At 44.8% G+C, this 20,000-nt stretch overlaps 1 protein-coding gene across 5 annotated transcripts in view; it reads left to right on the forward strand.

Moving 5' to 3' along the window:
* ETV6 (ETS variant transcription factor 6) overlaps positions 1-20,000 on the forward strand; it is a 253,755-nt gene that overhangs the window by 66,263 nt on the left and 167,492 nt on the right. The window contains exon 2 of one of the 5 annotated variants that reach the window (XM_032253658.1): positions 7,212-7,430. The exons of 3 other annotated variants lie outside the window; for them this stretch is intronic. The gene's annotated coding sequence lies outside the window, so the exon portion shown is untranslated. Of the gene's footprint in view, positions 1-6,785; positions 7,431-20,000 lie in introns of those variants that run through there. One more of the 5 variants, XM_032253657.1, reaches the window with a different exon arrangement.

Here is a 20,000-nt window from a genome sequence, read left to right on the forward strand (position 1 = left end):
ATGAGGGAACAATGGCCCCTGGGTCCTGTTAGGGACACATTTTTAATGCCTGTAAAATGTAGAAGGTATAGAGGAATATTCATCTGAAGTCATGATTTGTACGTCATTTCCTTGCTTTCTTCAACATCATTATTTTTGAACCAGAAAGTATTTTGATCAACATTTTGGAGGAAGAATTGTATGGTATTTCCCAACCTCCCCACCGTGGGTGGAATTGCATCACTGAATCACTTTTCTCTATTTTTTTCCACTTTCTGTCTCCTGTTTTGTCAAGCCTCCAGCAAACTCCAGCCTTTTTTCTGTGTTTTTTAGTCCTAAAATTCTAGCCTGGCATCTGCGATTGGTTAGTGTCCCATCATTATTTTCTAGTCTAACAAGAAAGCCTCACAAAAACAAAGCATTTTGTTTAATCCTCAGGTGGACGTTTGAACCCTGGTAAACATGCTCCCCTTCACCCCCCGTCTTACTTTTTAGCAATCTCAGAGATCAAAAAGACAATCATCTCATCTAGTGTAGACAAAGTGAAGGACGTTCCTTTAATTTGCCTTTGCCTTAGTCCCCAGTTCATCCATCTAATCCGTTTTAAGGGATAAAAGTGCAATTACAAACATTTCATGTGTGGTCAGATTTTTAGTATTTTAATCTGGTCTGAGACCTAAGACGAAACGGCAATTCTAATAGAGGTCCTGTGTGGAAGAAAGGACCTGGGTGCCTGTCTCAATCCAGTCCCTTCTTAGACATGTGACCTTGGAAAACCTCTCAGGGACCTAGCATCTCGTCATAGATGGGGATGGTATTACAGGTCGTGCTCATCTGTATTCATCAGGGTTCTCCAGCGAAACAGAACCAATAGGAGAACCACATCGCTGTTGATATCAATAGAGAGGTGTGTATATGGGATGGCAGCCTGGAGACCCTGGGAAGAGTTTATGTTGCAGTCAGGAGGCTGAACTTCCTCTTCCTTGGGGGACCCCAGTTTTTTCTCTTATGGCCTTCAACTGATTGATTGAGGCCCACCCATGTTACGGAGGGCCATCTGCTTCACTCAGAGTCTACTGACTTAAATGTCCACCTCATCTAAACAGTATCTTCATGGTGTTCAGGCAAATATCGGTGCCACGGCCTAGCCAAGTTGACACCTGAAATTGATCATCCCCCTCTCTCAGGAGTTTGTGAGCATCAGGTGTGAACAGTCAGGAACTGCAGGCATCCATGGAGGAGGCCACTGTTCTTCATGCTTGAGCCTTTTCTCTCTCTGCCTCCTTTACTTCTCTTCTGTCCCCTCACTTCTATCCTTTTCCTTCGACCTCTGGCACCTGCCCTCCATCTCCCACCAGCTGCCTAAGATGGGAGCCACGTGTGAAGTGAGAAGACGGGGAACGACCACGTGGGTGATAGGTTTAAACTGGAAAGAGAACAAATCCTGAAGCCAGTCAGGATGGAATTGGTCTAGCTCTTGTGTGATCATGGGCATGTCAACATGCCTCGGTGAGCCTTCAATCACTTTCTGTAAAATGAGGATAATGATATGTGTCCTCTAAAGTGAGGATAATGATATTTATCTGATACAGTTCTTCTGCCCTAACACATAGGTGTACGTTGTGCTTGCTTTCAAATGTTTGGTAATTACCTTTTTAGCTTTAAATCATTACTGCAGTTGAACTCTCCTTTAGCCTTTGTATGTCTAGACTTTCCGTTAAGATTAGATTACTTGTTCTACTGTGATTGTAAACCATGGTTTCCGTGCAGTCTCATAGCGAATGTTCTTTTGCTATTCCTCTTTTGTTATTATGCTCTTTTGTTATTTCTCAAATATGTCAAGCATGCTTCTCCCCCAGCACCTTTGCATGTGCTGTTTCCTCTACATGGAGCTCAGATGACTGCATGACTTTTTTTTAAAAACTTCTTTTAGGTATCTGTTCAAATGTCTTCTACTCAACAACGGGGCTTTCCCTGACCACCTTATAGAAAATAATATATGCTCTCATGTTCCGTTGCCCTTGCCTTGCCTTGTTTTTCTTCATTGTCATTATCTGGGATATATATTTATTTCTGTCTACATTCTCCCACTAGTACAGTGGTTCTCAATCTTGGATGTTGATTAGACTCACCCTGGGAGTTTTTTAAAATATCCTCTCCTGTGTTCTAGAACAATTAAATTTAATAATGTTAGGGAAGAGACTCGGGCACTAGGTTCCTATGTGCAACCAAGGTTGAGCACCAGTGTTCTAGTCTAGAACCTTACTTCCAAGAGGATGTAGACTGGTGGCATCCGCATCACCTTGGAGCTTATTTGAAAGCTGAGTCCAATTCTTCTCTTGGCAAGACCCACAGATGATGCATATGACACTAACGCTTGAGATGCACTGCACTAGAGTGTAAGCTAGGGGCTTCATTTTGCTTGCTGCTGTATGCTTAGTGTCAGAACAGTACTAAGCATGTAATAAGCACTCATGAAATGTTTACTGGATGAATTAACATTGGAGATGAGAGGAAGAAGGAGGTAATGATGGAAAGAGGACAATGAAAGAGAGGCAAGGGAAGACAGAAAACACAATTTGGCCTCCCCACATTTCCTGGGTACATATATAAGTGTTCTCTCTTGCTCTTTGCTCCCAATCAAAACTCAACCAGCCTCACGTCCAACATCTCACGGGCTTGCCTCCTGTTCTCTGTACTTTTCAAAGTGATAGCTACTCATCAAAGATACTGTGGTAATGAATTGCCTAACTGCACAGCACGGCTTCTTCTCTTCTTGCATGTATTTGATTAGGGGCCTGCTGAAACCAATTAAGTAAATAATTCCGTAAGACTTTATGAACTACTTACTACATGCGTGGCTAGACACAGGCAGGCTCAAGAGGCTAAGAACCAAAGACGGAAAAGGCACAACTTACAGTCCAACTGTAGAGACAGACTTTTAGGTAAGTAATCATACCTTGGGGCAAAAAAAAAAAACAAACAAACATGGTCAGTGATGTAAGATACTTACAGCACTTACAGACATCTAGACTGGGTGGTGTCAAAGGTCTAGAGTAAGTGACTATTTCAGATTGAGGGGTGGGAGTAGACTCCTGGTAAGAAGGGCAAAGGCATGTGAGTTGAGTATGTGAGTGGCTGGAACACAAGGTGGGGAGGAGGCATGCTTGTGAGCTTTGGAAATCACAAAGACAGAAGGCAGTGAAAGGGTTGGAGTACGGTCAGTTCTGTGTTTTGAGGAGATGACTGACAGCCATGGAAGGTGGATTGCAGAAGGGAAACCATGAACCCATCACACCCAGTTTTGAGATGATTAAAGATAATACCCAAGTTATATGACAAAGCCGTGGCAGGGGTAGTAAGATGCAAAACGTGGAGGTAGTCTTGAGGTTTTTCAAATGTGGAAAACTGTGTCTTTTTTATTTAACCCAAATAAGCAAGAATTTTTGGGGTGATGTCAAATTCGATAGTTTTATGAGCATATACACTGAAAACTGTGTGATATTATGGAAATATAGGCTATTTCTCTTTCACTGGCCTTCAGATAGACTGGATTCGTGAAGAGTTGTGCATTCTTCTTTTCTTAGAGCTTTGAGTGGAGATGGACCTTAGTGATTATTTATTTTGACCACTTTGTTTTGAAGATGAAGAGAAGGAAGCCAAGGTATGAAATGATCATCAGAACCAGCAGTGGAGCTTGAAGTCACCATTGCTAGGGATATACTGAGTGCCAGGTGGTTTAAATACTCATTATCACCTTCAATCCTCACAATCATTTTATGAAATAAGGATGCTGTTTATTTTAGAGATGAGAAAACCCAGAACTCAAGGAGGTAACTCACCTAAGGTTATGCAGCTAATAAGTGGTACAGCTGGGATCCAACCCAGGTGTGTCCCTGCTACACCGTACCATTTACTGCTCTGCCCTGCTGCCTTCCTATTCAGCACTCCCTGGTGCTACTGATGCAGAGTCGAACTTACAGAGGTCACACATTGTTTTCCTTGTTTTTGGACGCAGTTTTGTTTTCTTTGATAATCATAAATTGAGGATTTATGACAGCCGATTTCTCTCCATTACTTTGGTCACAATTTCACAACGTGACCTTTGCAAGTAAAGGCTTTGAGTTCCTTAAAATAGCTAAATTGAGGGAAATAAAGGAAAACTAACTCAAATCAGAGGATTTCCATCAGGTTTCTGTAGGTTTCTTATAATAATCAATACGTATTTAGCAATTCTTTTTTCACATAAATAGGAGAGCTGAGGGAAGAAGTGTCTTTGACCTGATGGCGTTAAGCCTGCAATCTGGGTGAAAGAGAACTTGCTGAGCACTCTGGATCCGATACTGAAAAGTTGAAGAAAGCAACATCTTGCTTATTACCCTGTGTTTAAGACCATTCGGAACCAAACATGTGACGATCAGGGCTGTGATCTGGTGAATTGGGAGTGATTTATGAACCAGTAGGGTCCATCATCCTGCTTTAGTTTCTGCGCTGGCATTCGTGTTACTATTTGGTGGAAGTTGGTTCACTTTTGGCTGAAATTGGTGGATGTGGGCAGAGCAGGACTAGTTCCTTTCTTTTGTCCTCTGTTCTAGCAGTGCTCTGAGGATGCTTTGGAAGACTCATTCTTCAGAGCTGCAGCTGGACTGCCTTAGACATCTGCATTTCTCTATCTCTGAAATAAGGGACCCAAACAAGAGCATCCCTCTTTTCCCTTGCAGCTCTAAAATTATGTGATTTTTCTTTCACATGGTGAGTGAAATAGTCATCTGAGATGCTGTAGGAGGTTGTGCTTATTGCATCCCACATCCGTGTGGTTAACCTCCGTGTTCATGCTACCCAGTGCCAAGAGCACCTTTGTGGCCTTGAAGCAGTTGTACACAGTCCACAAACTGCTCAGCCACTTTTCCCAGTCTTCTAAGCAGGCAGACTCCTTATCTCTTACATCTAAAATCATTAGGTAGACTTTGATTCCAACGGTCAGAGCATAGCATGGTAACCAGCAAGCACTCATCCAAGCACGTATTTGAGCAGGTGATGCTGAGCTGCTTCGGGCCTTCCGTGCACACAGATAGAGGCTTCCCCTGAGCCTTAGGGAAAGTTTTATTTTGCCCATGTCCTATCCCTTCCTGCATCGTATGTGTTCATGTTCCTCTGCCACTCCAGATACAACAGCATCTGCTCAGTTCCATTTTCTTCCTTTTGCAAAAAGCAGGCAACCAGCTTTGCCTTCCCAAGAGTAGACAAACCTGGAGTCAAGGGTGCCACATTTTCAGCTTCAGTGGCAATTGCTGCGGCTCCCTTATTTCATCACCTATTAGGATGCACAGGTGGCGCTAAGTGACACAGAGCTCATAAAACATATCTGCTTCCTGCTGATTTCATGGTTCTGGAGGACAGGCTGTGCACAGGGATTAAGACAGACTGGAGTAACAAGCAGGGGTGCTATGGAGTATTTATTTATCCTAAATTAATAAATGTCTTTTCAGCCGCTTTTCCCCATAGTGTAATGCAGTAACGCTGCGGGACTTGTGTACATGTGCGTGCATGTCTGTGTGCGTTCACGTGTGTGCCTGAGTAAGGAACATCCGTCCATCTCTAGCTGTCATGTCTGAGAATAGTTAATAAAAGGTTTGACCTCATGTGCCTGCAAGTGATCACGAGACAGTTACTGAAGCATTCAAAGAAGCAATGTCTTTCATCTGACTCGTTTTGAAAAAGCTTGAGAATGCTTTCCCAAGGCCATTTCTTAGGAAACACGCCGTGGGACACTTTTCCTATAGTTTGCTGTTGTTGATGATCATTGAGAACTTTGTACCCAGAAAGACTCTACACTGTGAGTGCCCCCTAATAGTCCCTCCCCCTCATCCTGATCAGTGGTGTCTGACGCCCAGCTACTCGCTGCAGCAACCCGTTCTCCAGCTGAGTGGGCCTGGACTTTTGACAGAGAATTCACAGCCTGGAAGTGGAGTTCGTGCAAATTTCTTTTGAGCTGAAAAGAATAAATAAATAGAATGCCACCTTTTTAAAACAACCTTCTATGAAACATGGGGGGCAAGTCAGATTTTGTGTAAACCAGAAAGAGAGAGAAGGCCCATGATAAAAATTTGAAGTAGATTGGGAAGTTCCTGAAACTTCTAAAAACTGGTGGTCCAAAGTGGGCACTATTTTTTATGTGCATCTGAGAGCCCTTTCCCGGTTCCTTGGTCCATGCTGGCCCCTTTCAGCATTCCAGGAACCCTGAGTTTCCCTGTGCTAAGCAGCCCTCACACCTCAGTCCAAAGCCTCGTCCCCTGCCTGACCACACCCCACTTCTTTTGGCACAGCTTCCCAGACTTACAAGATGTCTGAAGTGACTGAATGGAGTTAGTGTTCGGCAGGACTGGCTCTGTAACTGGTGGGACCTGCTGCAGAATGTAGATATAGGGCCCCTTGTTCAAAAATTATGAAGAATTTCAAGATAACCACAGCAGAGCATTAAAACAAACCCATGTTGGCCAGGTGCGGTGGCACACTCCTGTAATCCCAGCACTTTGGGAGGCCGAGGCAGGCGGATCACTTGAGCTCAGGAGTTTGAGACCAGCCTGGGCAACATGATGAAACCCTGTCTCTACTAAAAAATAAAAATTTACCTGGGAATAGTGGCGCGTGCCTGTAGTCCCAGTTACTCGGGAGGCTGAGGCAGAAGAATTGCTTGAACCCAGGAGGCGGAGGTTGCTGTGAGCCGAGATCGCGCCATTGCACTCCAGCCTGGGTAACAAGAGCGAAATTCTGTCTCAAATAAATAAAAATGAAAAAAATTAGCTGGGCATGTGGTGTGTGCCTGTAGTCCCAGTTACTTGAGAAGCTGAGTTGGGAGGATTGCTTAAGCCCGGGAGGCAGCCAGGGTGACAGTGCGAGACCTTGTCTCAAAAAAATTCTCAGACGAGCACAGGGCTCCTGTGTGACTGCACAGGTCACAGGTCGTACACTCACGAAGCCGGCCCAGTGCTCAATAGTGTATTTTAGAATAAGCAGGAGTTGGTTTGGTGCTGCTAGACTTGCAGACCAGTCATGGTGAGGGCTGATGGCAGATCCCTGATCTGTGATTCAGAAGGAGTCTTTCAGACGGCATTACCCGGAGTCTGGGTTCTCTCTCTTTTCTGAAGTTGTCGAGGCTGTGCAGAATGTATATGTTTAGTGTTTCATCCAGTCTGTTAGGGTAATCAGTGTGATTTCTCCGGCACCTCCAGGACTGGAAGCAGACCAGATCGAATCAAAGCTGTGGAAGCTGCCCATGGACTGGCTAAGCTGCCACCCTGTTAGTGAGGCTGCTGGGGAGAGGGAAACTGAACCCTGAGCCACAGGGAGCCATAGACTGGAGTCTGGAATCCATTTGCTCCACGCAGGAGGCCTGCATCTCAAGTCAGGAGGCACTGCCTAGAAATCTAGCATCATATTGATGTCCTTTGGTAAAGGAAATATGGCCCTTGCCCCAAGTTATCTTACAGTCTCTTTGTGCAATGTAATGTGTATTAAAAATACCGACAAGTGTAGATCCATGGAAGATCCTGATCTTTTAGGTCTGGCATGCAATAGACAAAGTGAGCACTCTGTATAGACATCAGGAGATTTTCTTCCCTGAAGGACAAGCTCCTGTAGCATCTTCCTGCGCTGAGATGCAGTCACGCTAGCCTGTCTTTCACTCAGCAGGGATGGCAAGGAAGGACCGGCTGATAAGCCATAAAGTGAACCAGTTTGTAATTTTACAGGGCTCTGAATAAAGATGCATTTATCTCTGGCCAAGACCAAGAGGCCATGTTGTCTCTCCCAGGGAGGAACTTGATGAGCTGTGGCTTCTTCGGGGGTGCTAGGGCAGAGCCAGGCTTGAGTCTGAGAGAGGCAAGTCCATGTATTAAAATCTAGCAAGGGGGGCAGGTCTAGGGCAAGGGGCAGGAGAGAAGCGGGAGTGGAAGGCAGGGATGAGGACTGTTAACAGAACCTCTGCCTCCTTCCTTCCTCTTCTCTCACACTGGCTCTTTTGGCCACTTCCCTCACTGAGATAGGAAGTGGTCCTGTGGTGATGCCAAGGGCACGGGCTTCTGCTGTCTGGGCTCTGGCACAATCACTGGCTCTGAGTCATCCGGGAAGGAAAGGCATCTTTTACCGCCCCCTCTCCCACCGTGGCCTCAGGCTCCCACCATGCAGGAAATGCCTGGTCTCCCACAAGTCAGAAGCTGTAAACAGGACTGGTGGCAGTTCATACAGATTTGGCAAAGGATGAGAAGCTGCAGGTTATTGGTATCAGTGATTACAGAAGAGGAAGGAGTTGATATCTGAAGATATGAGATGTCTTCTGAGGGGCTTCTGAGGATGGTATTAGCATGTTCAGGCACAGCCTTAATCTTTAAAAGTCACAAGGAGTCATCAGCACAGTCATCTCCCTAATAAGCCTTGAGAGCGCTGTCAAAGACAGTTCTGGATGGAAGTAAGAAACCATTAAGGCAGGGAGAGGCAAAGGCAACTCTGTGTTGAGATCTTAGCTCTGAACGTTTATGAACTCAGATTTAAATTCCTCTAGCCTCAGTTTCCCTGTCTGTAAAATCAGGATAAATACTTCTTACTCAGGGCCAACAAAAACAAGCAATGGGGCAAAGGACTCCATATTGATAAATGGTGCTGGGATAGTTGGCTAGCCATATGCAGAAGAACAAAACTGGATTCTTACCTTTCACCGTATACAATAATTAACTCAAGATGAATGAAATCAAAATCTAAGGCCTCAAACTATAAAAATCCTAGAAGAAAACAGGAAATATCCCTCCTGATATTAGCCGTGGCGAAGAATTTTTGGGTAAGCCCCCAAAAGCAATTGCAACAAAAACAAAAAATCGACAGGTGGGAACTAATTAAACTAAAGAGCTTCTGCACAGCAAAAGAAACTATCAACAAACAGCAACTTACAGAATGGGAGAAAATATTTGCAAACTGTGCATCCAACAAAGGTCTAATATCCAGAATCTGTAAGGAACTTAACAGGCCAAAAAAAACCAAACTATTAAAAAAAAAATGCAAAGGGCATGAACAGACACCTCTGAAAAGAAGACATCAAGCAGCCAACAAACATATGAAAAAATGCTCATCATCACGAATCATCAGAGAAATGCAAATCAAAGCCACAACAAGATACCGTCTCACACCAGTCAGAATGGCTCTTATCAAAAAATCAAAAACCAACAGATGCTGGTGAGGCTGTGAAGAAAAGGGAACACTTATACACTATTGGCGGAAATGTAACTTAGTCCAGTCATTGTAGAAAGAAGTTTGGAGATTTCTCAACTTAAAACAGAGCTACCATTCAATCCAGCAATCCCATTACCGGGTGTGTATCCAGAGGAAAAATAGATCATTATACCAAAAAGACACATACACTTGAATGTTCACTGCCATGCTGTTCACAGTATCAAAGACATGAAATCAGCTGAGGTGCCCATCAACAGTGGATTTGATTTTTTTAAATGTGATACATATACACCATGGAATACTATGCAGCCATAAAAAGGAATGAAATCATGTCCTTTACAGCAACATGGGTAACCATACTGGAAGAGCTGGAAACCGTAATCCTAAGCGAATGAATGCAGGAACAGAAAGCCAAATGCTGCATGTTCTCACTGATAAATGGGCACACATCGAGCACTCATGAACATAAACATGGGAACAATAGACACTGTAGGCTGCAGAGGGAGGAGGAAGACGGGGTGATGAGTCAGAAACTACCTTTTGGGTACTGTGCTCACTACCTGGATGTAAGATACCCATGTAACAAACCTGCACACGTAAACCCTATGTCTAAGGTAAAAGTTGGAAAAGAAAAATTTCCCCAATTGTTCTAGAATTAAGCAAAATAATATTTATAAGATATCCAGCAGAAGGTCTGGCACCCTAGCATATAATAGGTGCCTAATGAACATTAGTTTTCTTATGAGAGTGAAATATTAATATGTACATATTCAGTTAGGTCATAGAAAGTTGGAACGGTGGGAAGAATCAGCTGTTAAAATGCTGTGGGATCACTTTTTGAGCCTTTTCACCTGTGATCAAAGTTGTCCATCACCTTGGCGTTTTAGAGAGCTGTAATTTAAGGAAGAAGGTATCGTGGGTTACCTCTGTGGAAATTCTAGAATTTGAACATTATGCTTCTGTTCACTTGCAGACTGGGCTGTCACTATAAAGTTAGGCTGACTTGACTGTATTGGATAATTAGGGGCTGGGAGAGCATGGAAAATTGAAGACATAGATAATCCCAGTGTCTCGTTTTAGCCAATAATAATTCTTCTCCCACCAAGTCTTTATCAGAACTGCTAACAAGGAGAAAAATCGACTGGTTTGAGTTTCCTCACCTTTTCTTCTCCCCTGCGTATCCTCAGTCGAGGTGTTAATGAACAGTGAAATGGCCAAAAGGCGAGCAGCTCCAGGGAGGAGAAGCAGGAGGCTCAGATAATCCACCAACTGGGTAATCGCTTTGAATAATTGAATTAAGTCCAGCAAAAGGTACTGACAAATTTACCTGCTAGGCATTTTTGGAAGTTAAATTAACACATTGGAAGCCAGAGCTTTCTTTTAAGTTTGATTTTTAATCTAATGGTGGATATTTTGGGACAGTGCAGCCTTTTAAATCTGCTAACTCATGTTCAGACGTCACGAAGGAGTTAAACCATTCTAAGAATATTCAAGCCTCTTCTAACCTTTCTATGTCAAAGAATAAAGTCAGAGAAGCCAAATTGATTTCTCTGAAAATTAAGCGAATTGAAGTTGCTCACCCAAGCCCCAGTTGTAGGCCAGGCCCTAAACTGAGAGAAATGGACAACCCAAATATTTGGACCTTTGCCCATTGCCAGGTGAGGCCAGTTCCGGGGAGGAAGTGGTGTTTTCTTATCTGCCTTAACTTAGCCATTACGTGGAGAAGCACGTAATGTTATTAATGCAGTGGTGCCCAAACCCTACTGTTCCTCAGAATCACCTCAAGGTCCTTTAGAAACAGTTGCTGGGCCCTTCTCTGAGTTTCTGATTTGGTAGGACTGGGGTGGGACAAAGAATTTGCAAATCTGAGAAGGTCCCGGTTCCTGAGACCGCACTTTAAGAACCACAGGTGAAATCAATGAGAAGCTGAGCTCCGAAGTCAGACTGTCTGGGCTTGAATCTCAGCTCTCTCACTTGGTAGTTATGTGGCTGCGTAGTTTATAGTTTACAGAATCTCTTTGTACCCCAGTTTTCTCATTTGTAATACCTCATAGGGTTGTGAGTATTAAATGAATTACTATGCGATAAGCCTTTAGAATATTGCCTGCTGTATGGCAAGTGTGCATTGCAGGTTAGTGTGACACAATTATAGGCTCTCTGTAACAATGGATATAATGACTAATATTTTTTCAGCACTTACTATAGGCCAGAGATTGACTAATCCTTTGCAAGGATTATCACATTTAATACCCACAACACTCTCTCCCTCCTTTCCCATGTCCTGCCTGCCTTCTTTCACTTTCTCTCAATATTCCTTCTCTCCCTTCCATTCTTTCTTGTTCTTCAAAAGCCATGTTGTGACAAAATGAATAACATTCTAAATGAAAAAGAAAATGTACGTATGTTATAAAGTATGACCTTTATGAGTTTTTTCTGGACTGTTCACTTGTTCTTTACCTTTGTATTCCAGTGTGGTACCCGGCACATAGTAGGAGTTTGGTGAACATTAATTACTTGAATCCCGTTATCCTTACCAATCAAACAAGGTTTATATCAGGGCTCCCTTCTCCTTTGTCCTATCCTGGCTTCTCCTTGACCAACGCATTGGTAAGTTTGGCCTCTGCTCTTCCCTTTCCCCAACTGCAGGGACGCACACATCAAAACAAGGTGGCATCACCAATCATTGGGAAAGCTTTTATTTCACTAGCTTCTACCTGGACCACCCATCAAAATCTTTAAAACAAGTATTCCCTGGGACAAGGCCAGGTGTCCTTGAGAGCCTCCCAGCCTTGGTCTGGGAGGGTGGAACCTGCACTCCCAAGGGTGCCCAGAGGGAGAACAGGGCTCTCAAAGCTGCTCTGTGTTCTCCGACCCAATGCAATGGTGGCACATGCCTTCCCCAGCCCCTGACCTGAGCGTGCTGTGTGTCAGCTCCCCTAACTCTCCGTCTCGTTAGGGAAGCTGGTTGTCAAGTACTGTCCAGTTACAGTTGGTTTAAACTCTCAACTAAAGGATCGTAAGCAGGTCAGCTGCCTGAGTCTCCGGTTACTCTTGCAGCTCAGGTTTCCCCTTGACAGGTTGTGACAGGGGCTACTTTTGCACCGTTGATGTGGCCAGGGCTCACAGCAAGGTTTAAGGTTTCCATGCGCCGCCTTCTTGGCATGCAGCTCCTAGAGAAAGGAATATAGTTTGGGAGGAAGCTGCAAGGCATGTTCGTGGATCTTTAGTATTCTGAGCTGATCATGTGGAAGTGGGTCTGTGCCCATCAGCACCAGGAGACTTGATACTTAGGGGAGAATCTGTAAGCGATGTGTTTCTCAAGGGTCCATTTCCTCCTTGTTTCTCTTGGCTTGCCCTATGGCTGAATATTGAATGAACTTTGATTGAGGGTCAGCTGTGTACCATTTACCCAGCTAGATACTAGCAGGAAAGGAGGGTAGGAAACAAAGACAAATAAGGCCTGGTCCTCAGGAAGCCTTTATTTCTGCTCTGTGTATCAGAAGAGGGCTGAGTTGGTGACAAGAATAGAGTGGAGGGGCGTGGGGGACTGAAAAACAGTAACCGTAGAGAAGTAGGAGTGAAGGGTTAACTTGGGAAAGTTGTTTAAACAGTTCCTTAAGTTATTTGTAGTAGCTCTGTCTATAGATAAGAGGCTTTTCTGACTGTGGGGCCCATGCACGAGACCCTTGTAGGTTTCCCAAATCTATCTGGACTGGGTGTTCTGTATTAACATGAAATTGTAGGGCAGACCCTGAATAGATCACAACAGAGTTTCGGCTGTGGCTATCCAGTGTCCATACACGTAGGTCTTATCCTCCTGCCCTGGGGTTCTCCACATTTGCATTTGGGAAGTCTGTAGTTTTATGACTGTCTGTTTCTTTTATCATGAACCTACAGCCACCCCACTTCCCTGCCCATTTCCCCATCAGCTTCACCTTGGGTAGCGGCACGTCTTTTCTCCAGAACCTGTTCTCTGACAGGAATCTGCAGGGAGCTCTTAAGACTTATCTTTCTTTTTAGCTTTTTTTTTTTTTTTTCTACTCAACTTCTAGTCTGGTGCTAAGTACTTATATGTCGTGCTGTGAATATGTGTGTGAATGGTCACGATTCCAAATTTTGGTTGTAAGACAATTATTTTATTGTGCAGCATGCATGGCTCAAAATGAGAGAAAAGCCACTGACAAAGACTTGGCAGTCCTGAGGTTTTTCTTGGGATGTTATTTGCTTTAATAAATGTTGACCTATTTTGTAACAGACCAGGTTGGAGTTGCCTTTTTACCTGATGTTTCAACAAAGTTAAGTGCATTGAAGGTCTATCTCAAAGGCAATATATATTTACAAAATTTCAGAATCCTGTTCTGGGGCTGAATTCTGGCTCCTTAGTTTCCCATAGGATTTACATGTACGCTCATCTGTATTATTTCGAGTGTTACTGCTCCTGTGTTATTTCTAGTGTAGTTTGGATGTTTCTCTCCCCAAACCTCACGCTGAGATTTGATCCCCAGTGTTGGAGGTGGGGCCTAATGCAGGGTGTGTGGCCCATGGAGGTGGAGCCCTCTTGAGTAGAGTACTGCCCTCCCTGCAGTGGGGTTAGTGAGTTCTCACTCTGTTGGTTCTCACAGGAGCTGATTTCTAAAAAGAGCCTGGTACCTCCCCCTACCTTGCTTCTTCTCTTGCCACGTGATCTCTGCACACGTGATCTCTGCACACGCGATCTCTGCACACGCGATCTCTGCACACGCTGGCTCCCCTCACTTTCCGCCATGAGTGGAAGCAGCCTGAGACCCTCAGCATAAGAAGATGCCAGGGCCATGCTTCCTGTAGAGCCTGTAGAACTGTAAGCCAGATGAGCCTCTTTTCTTTGTAAATTCCCCAGCCTCAGTTATTCCCTCCTAGCAACACAACATGACTAAGACAGTTAACTTCCCTTCTGACTTCCTCCAGTTGCTTCAAGGGTAGGCAAGAATTGTATCGCAGCCATTTCTACATCCCGTTGTGCGTCCACAGTGCCTCTTTATATTTGGCAGATAGTACATACTAAAGAAATGTTTATGTACTGGAGAAATACACTCAAGAAATGAGCAAATGAATGGATAACTTGGCTCATGAGGATTCTTAAGGGCATTTGAAATGGCAAGGGGTATGTTTGGAAGATGTAGTGTGAAAAGCTGAAGGAAAAGAGGGGACACCAACTGTCTTCAGAACCCATGGTCATTTCCTCAGGAAATAGTACCAGATATTCTTGGATGTGGGGAAATGATCTACTCATTCAGTAGCCTATGCCACAGGTAATTTTGTGAACCCACGATGCACTTAGCTCATACAGTAGACAGTAAAAATGAAAATGGCAGGAATCCTTCATAGTCTAGGTGGGAAGACACTGTAAGTACACGAATAACTTAAAAGTACAGGGCAGGGCTGGGCACAGTATCTCACACCGGAATTGTAACACTTTGGGAGGGCAAAGCAGGAGGATTGCTTGTGCCTAGGAGTTCAAGACCAGCCTGGCAACATAGTGAAACCCCATCTCTAGGAAAAACAATTAGCCAGCTGTGGTGGCACACCTGGAGTCCCAACTATTTGGGAGGCTGAGGTGGGAGGATTGCTTGAGCTCAGGAGTTCAAGGCTGCAGTGAGCCGTGATCACACCCTCTGTACTCCATCCTGGGTGTCAGAGCCAGACCCTGTCTTTAGAAAAGTACAGATTATTTCAGGATTACGATATGAGTACTTACGCTAGGGAGCCATCGATACGCACATACAGCTTCATTTCATCTGCACAGCCTTTCAAGATAGGTGTCTTTATCTCCAGTTTACAGGTGAGAAAACTGAAGTTCGGGACCAAGTCACTTGTGCAAATCACACAGCTAGGAAATATCATTGTCAGGATTTGAATCTGAGTCTGCAGCAGCTCAGAGAGAGGGTACAGTGGCTTTTATGTTAGGGAGGAGACATTGTCTGTGTGGTGGGGGTAGGTGAACCGCGGCTGGAACACCAGCATGCAGAGGACCTGCCTTTTAGCTCTGAGGAGGTCGCCTGCTCTTGGAGATCTGTAAACAACCACCCTGGATTGCAAGCCGTTGAATGGGGAGTTTGTCTGGTTCCCAGAAGAGAGCACAGTACAGGAGGAACCTTATATAACGCAGACATGCCGGGCATCCCGCAAGCTGGCACAAGCCAACCACACACCTCACAGACCCAGCTTTTGTTGTGTAGGCACTGTGGTGTAAACGCCATCCTTTAGGGTCCTCTCCCTCGTGGTGACAGCGTGCAGGGAGCTTCCTGTTCTATTTGTGATACCTGTCCCCTCCATCGTGCATTGCTTTGTTCCTCATCTCCTTCATTGGTGTCACCTGTGAAGTCACTTGATGGGCATAATCATCCTAAAAAAGGACTCAGAGGAGAAGGAGTAAGACCTGAGAAAACAGAGGCTTTAGCCTTTTTGGAGCTGGTTTTCTAGTTAAGAGCCTTGATGAAAAGCGTGAAGGGAAGGGACCTGTGATGTACATGGTCATGAAAATGAAGACAGGGTTATAGCACACGTCTGTATAGGCTGCATCACAGGTGGGGAAGAGGCCTAAGGACTTGTGGCCCATAGGTGTGTGCCCCTCCGGTGATTCCGTGGGAGGAGGCCCCTGTGGGAGAAAGTGGCTCCTCTTTTTTTTTTTTTTTTTTTTTGAGACAGAGTCTCACTTTGTTGCCCAGGCTGGAGTGCAGTGATGCGATCTCAGCTCACTGCACCCACCACCTCCTTGGTTCAAATGATTCTCTTACCTCAGCTCCCCAAGTTGCTGGGATTACAGACACACACCACCACCCCTAGCTAATTTTTATAATTTTAGTAGAGACGGGGGTTTCCCCATGTTGGCCAGGCTGGCCTCGAACTCCTGAGCTCAAGTGATCTGTCCGACTTGGCCTCCCAAAGTGCTGGGATTATAGGCATGAGCCACCGCTCCCCAGCTTCCCCTTCCTATGACACTTGCTGGGCTTCAGTTTGTGGGCCTTATGTAAAGGCTTCTGTCATCTGTCTACTGCTCCTTCAAGCTGGCTGTTCATTCAGCACAGAGCAGCAAATTCGGGGTAGATTATGCAGTGACAAGCACTTTTATACCTCCCGTGAGAACAGTCTATACCAGGGGTCCCCAGCTCCCAGACCTGGACCAGTACTGTCCATGGCCTGTTAGGAACTGGGCCACACAGCAGGAGGTGAGTGGCGGGAAGTGAGCATGGCCACCCGGACTCTGCCTCCCATCAGATCTGTGGCAGCATTCGATTTTCGTAGGAGCATGGACCCTATTGTGAATTGCACATGTGAGGGGTCTAGGTTGTATGATCCTTACAAGAATCTAATGATAAATGTCATGCTCTTGGATCATCCTGAAACTTTCCCCAGTCCGTGGAAAGATTGTCTTCCACAAAACCAGTCCCTGGTGCCATAGAGGTTGGGGACTGCTTGTCTATGCCTTAAAAAAAATCAGGTCCTAGAAATAGAAATTCCATTTGACCCAGCAATCCCATTACTGGGTATATATCCAAAGGATTATAAATCGTTCTACTATAAGGACACGTGCACACGAATGTTCATTGCAGCGCTGTTTACAATAGCAAAGACCTGGAACCAACTCAAATGCCCATCGATGATAGACTGGACAGGGAAAATGTGGTACATATACACCATGGAATATTATGCAGCCATCAAAAATGATGAGTTTGTGTCCTTTGTAGGGACATGGATGAACCTGGAAACCATCATTCTCAGCAAATCGACACAAGAGCAGAAAATCAAACACCGCTTGTTCTCACTCATAGGCGGGTGTTGAACAGTGAGAGCACATGGACACAGGGAGGGGAGCATCACACACTGGGGTCTGTTGGGGGGAAATGGGGAAGGGACGGGGGGTGGGGAGGTGGGGAGAGATAGCATGGGGAGAAATGCCAGATATAGGTGAAGGGGAGGAAGGCAGCAAATCACACTGCCATGTGTGTACCTATGCAACTATCTTGCATGTTCTTCACATGTACCCCAAAACCGAAAATGCAATTTAAAAAAAAATCAGGCCCACTTACCTTGCAGTCATAGAGGAGGCAAGGCTGGCCTTGAGGAAATCTACCTTAAAAATCCCCTTCAAGTTAAGATTTGTGACATGAGCTTCACTATTGAATTGGATCATAGACATAATTAAAGGAAACCATTTATACTTTCTTGTTCATTAAATATTTGAACCACCTAAAAATATTTAAAAAAGAAAAAAATCGAGGCTTTTTACATCGTTTTCAGTTACCTGTATCTGACTTCAAGTCTTTAGCCGTGTACCCCCATGGTTGTTCCATAGTTATCAATGTTTATTTACAGTTCTTCTTTAGCATTGTTTAATATCAAAATAATAATATATACTATTGTAGGTTGGGCTTTATAGCTTACAAAACACTTTGACACACATTCTTTGTTATTTTTGATGGCTCAGTGACATTGAACTGAAGCAACAGTTTACAGCTAATTCTAAATTGGGCTCTGCTCAAGTGTGAGAAAGCGTGACAGTCAACATGAACTAGCTTTAGCCTTATCACCGTTTCCTGCTCGGGCAGGTAAGATCTGCTAAAGGAAGGAACCGTTGCCAAGTGGCCAGGTGTGCCAGTTTGTGGCTTAGAAGGGGCAGCTGTCGGTTGAACTTTGCCCATGTTTTCAGGATTTTATCTCAACTCCTGAGTAGTCTCCTCTAGGTGGGAGCGCTGGGATTGAAGCCCTGTTCAAAGGCTTTGTGCCTTTAACCGAAGAATCTTTTTGAAGGCCCTTTGGGCTGCCAGGCAGCCATCTGGGATCAGGCAGGGAACTGGGCTGCTGTATGGTAGATGTGCCTTCATGTCTCATATGTGGACTCTCCCAGAATCTGAGAGCGTTGCTCCCTAGGTCAACTACTTTATGATGAATGGAAAGGAGATGTTGACAGGAATAGCCAGTTTCCCTGTCCTGTTGGGTATGACTGCTGGCAATTTGATGATTCCTTCCTTAACCTTGAAGCAATCTCAGTTTGACTGACTCATACTATGGGGAAGACAGTGGCTTTGAACTCTTGATTCAATACAGCCTTGACCTTGGTTAGATTCTATCTTGACCTCTGGATAAAACTGTACCCTGCATTACTATTTTATTGATTGTTCTCTCAACAAAACAACTGGTATCTTAAAAAAAAAGTTATCTTACATGTCTGAAGTAGAAGGTCATCTCTTCTGTAGTGAAAAAATATTTTCCCCGTGGTGTGCTGAATGCATAGGTAAAAGTAGGTAGACCAGCTGTCCTGGGTTTTATCGCTGAGTCTTTTTTGCTGATTCACAAAGACATTTAATTTCTTTCTACCACGTTTTCTAGGTCTGCAAAATAGAAAGGGGAGTTCATGACCATCTATGCGTTACCAGGGGATTTTTCTGTGCAAGCGAAAATTGTTGATGCAACCAGAGGACTTGCTGCCAGCTTCGAGGGGTGCATTTTACTCCCTCTGGAAAGAGGCCAGTGGTAATGAGAGAAACACAGTGCATTTGACTCTGACCTTACTTTTAACAGCTCTTCCTCTACTGTCCTTAAAAAACACACCTCACCATTTAAAAGACCAGCAGCAGGCCTTGAGCAGAGGCCTCGGTCTAGGCAGCCTTTGCAGGCCTCTGGGATTGTGGTGAGAAAACCCTATCCCTCTCTTATTTCCTGGTATCTTCACATTTTAGAGGTGTCCAGAAAGAAAGGTGGCAGAAAAGCAGCATAACCTGCTTGACAAGTCCCGTACAAACAGAAGAAGTCCAGTGAGGCTGCTGGTCTGAGGTTGCCAAGTTCAAAGAAACCAATTGTAGTGTGCCCAAAGGTACAAGTCACCAAGGCCCCGGAGAGCTCCAAGGAAGCCTGTGCAAACGCAGGATCCAGAGTTCCAAGGATGGGGCATCCGGCGCAGCCCAGGAGAGAACCTTGGTCCGTGACTGTGGACTCCGTGGTGAGGGAGCCGTGTTGCAGGGTGGACATCTGACGGTTGTCCCTGCTCTGTGAACCTGCGACCTCATCCTACAGGTGCAGAGAATGGTATTGGCAACCCTCTCCACCACAGAATGTGGGCGGACTTCTGAGCTGGATTTGCTTTTCCTCTTTTGCTCCAAAGAGTACAGCAGTCCACCCTTTAGAGCAGAAGTAGAGGAACGGAAGACTTTCCTATGGCCCAAGGCCCCTCAGTGGGCTGCGTTTGCCCTTCCCCAGAATATTATAATGTTCAAGTTATGCCTCCAGGAGAACAGAGACACACGTTTCCCAAATGTGGGTACAGGTGGCTTTCGGCTGTTTCTGTGAGTAGGGACCCAGTGGCATGCTCCCCAGTGTCACCCCCTCCTTGGCTTCACATCCCCTCCTCTCGATTCTAGGCTGAGCCCCTCCAGTGTATTTGGTGATCCAGAAAAGGTGAAAGTGAGGCTGCCTTTTGTAGCGCTGATCTTTGTGAATGGGACGTGCTGCTGGGAAGAAGTGGTTTTAAGTGTGAGCTTTTCTGTTAGGGGCTCTCTCTTTCTCCACTGCAGTGAGAAGAGTCATGAGTAAGTCTAGAAGGGCAGTTTTTGATCTTTAGGACGCTGTGATATATGAAATAAAAGTGTGTCCTTCTTTTTCAGTGTTGTATTGTCAGCACCTAACACGGTGTTTAGTGAAAGCAAACATGTTTGTATTGAACATATAGCTAGGTAGATGAGTGAGTCAGTGCTACTTAGGCGCAAGTATTTGTCTTTTCTAATCAGATAGTTTTCTCCGTACACAAAATTCCATGTAGTAAGAAT

The sequence above is a fragment of the Sapajus apella genome, unplaced genomic scaffold (genome assembly GCF_009761245.1).
Source record: "Sapajus apella isolate SASKATOON/1434 unplaced genomic scaffold, GSC_monkey_1.0 scaffold84, whole genome shotgun sequence".
NCBI classification, from domain to species: domain Eukaryota; kingdom Metazoa; phylum Chordata; class Mammalia; order Primates; family Cebidae; genus Sapajus; species Sapajus apella.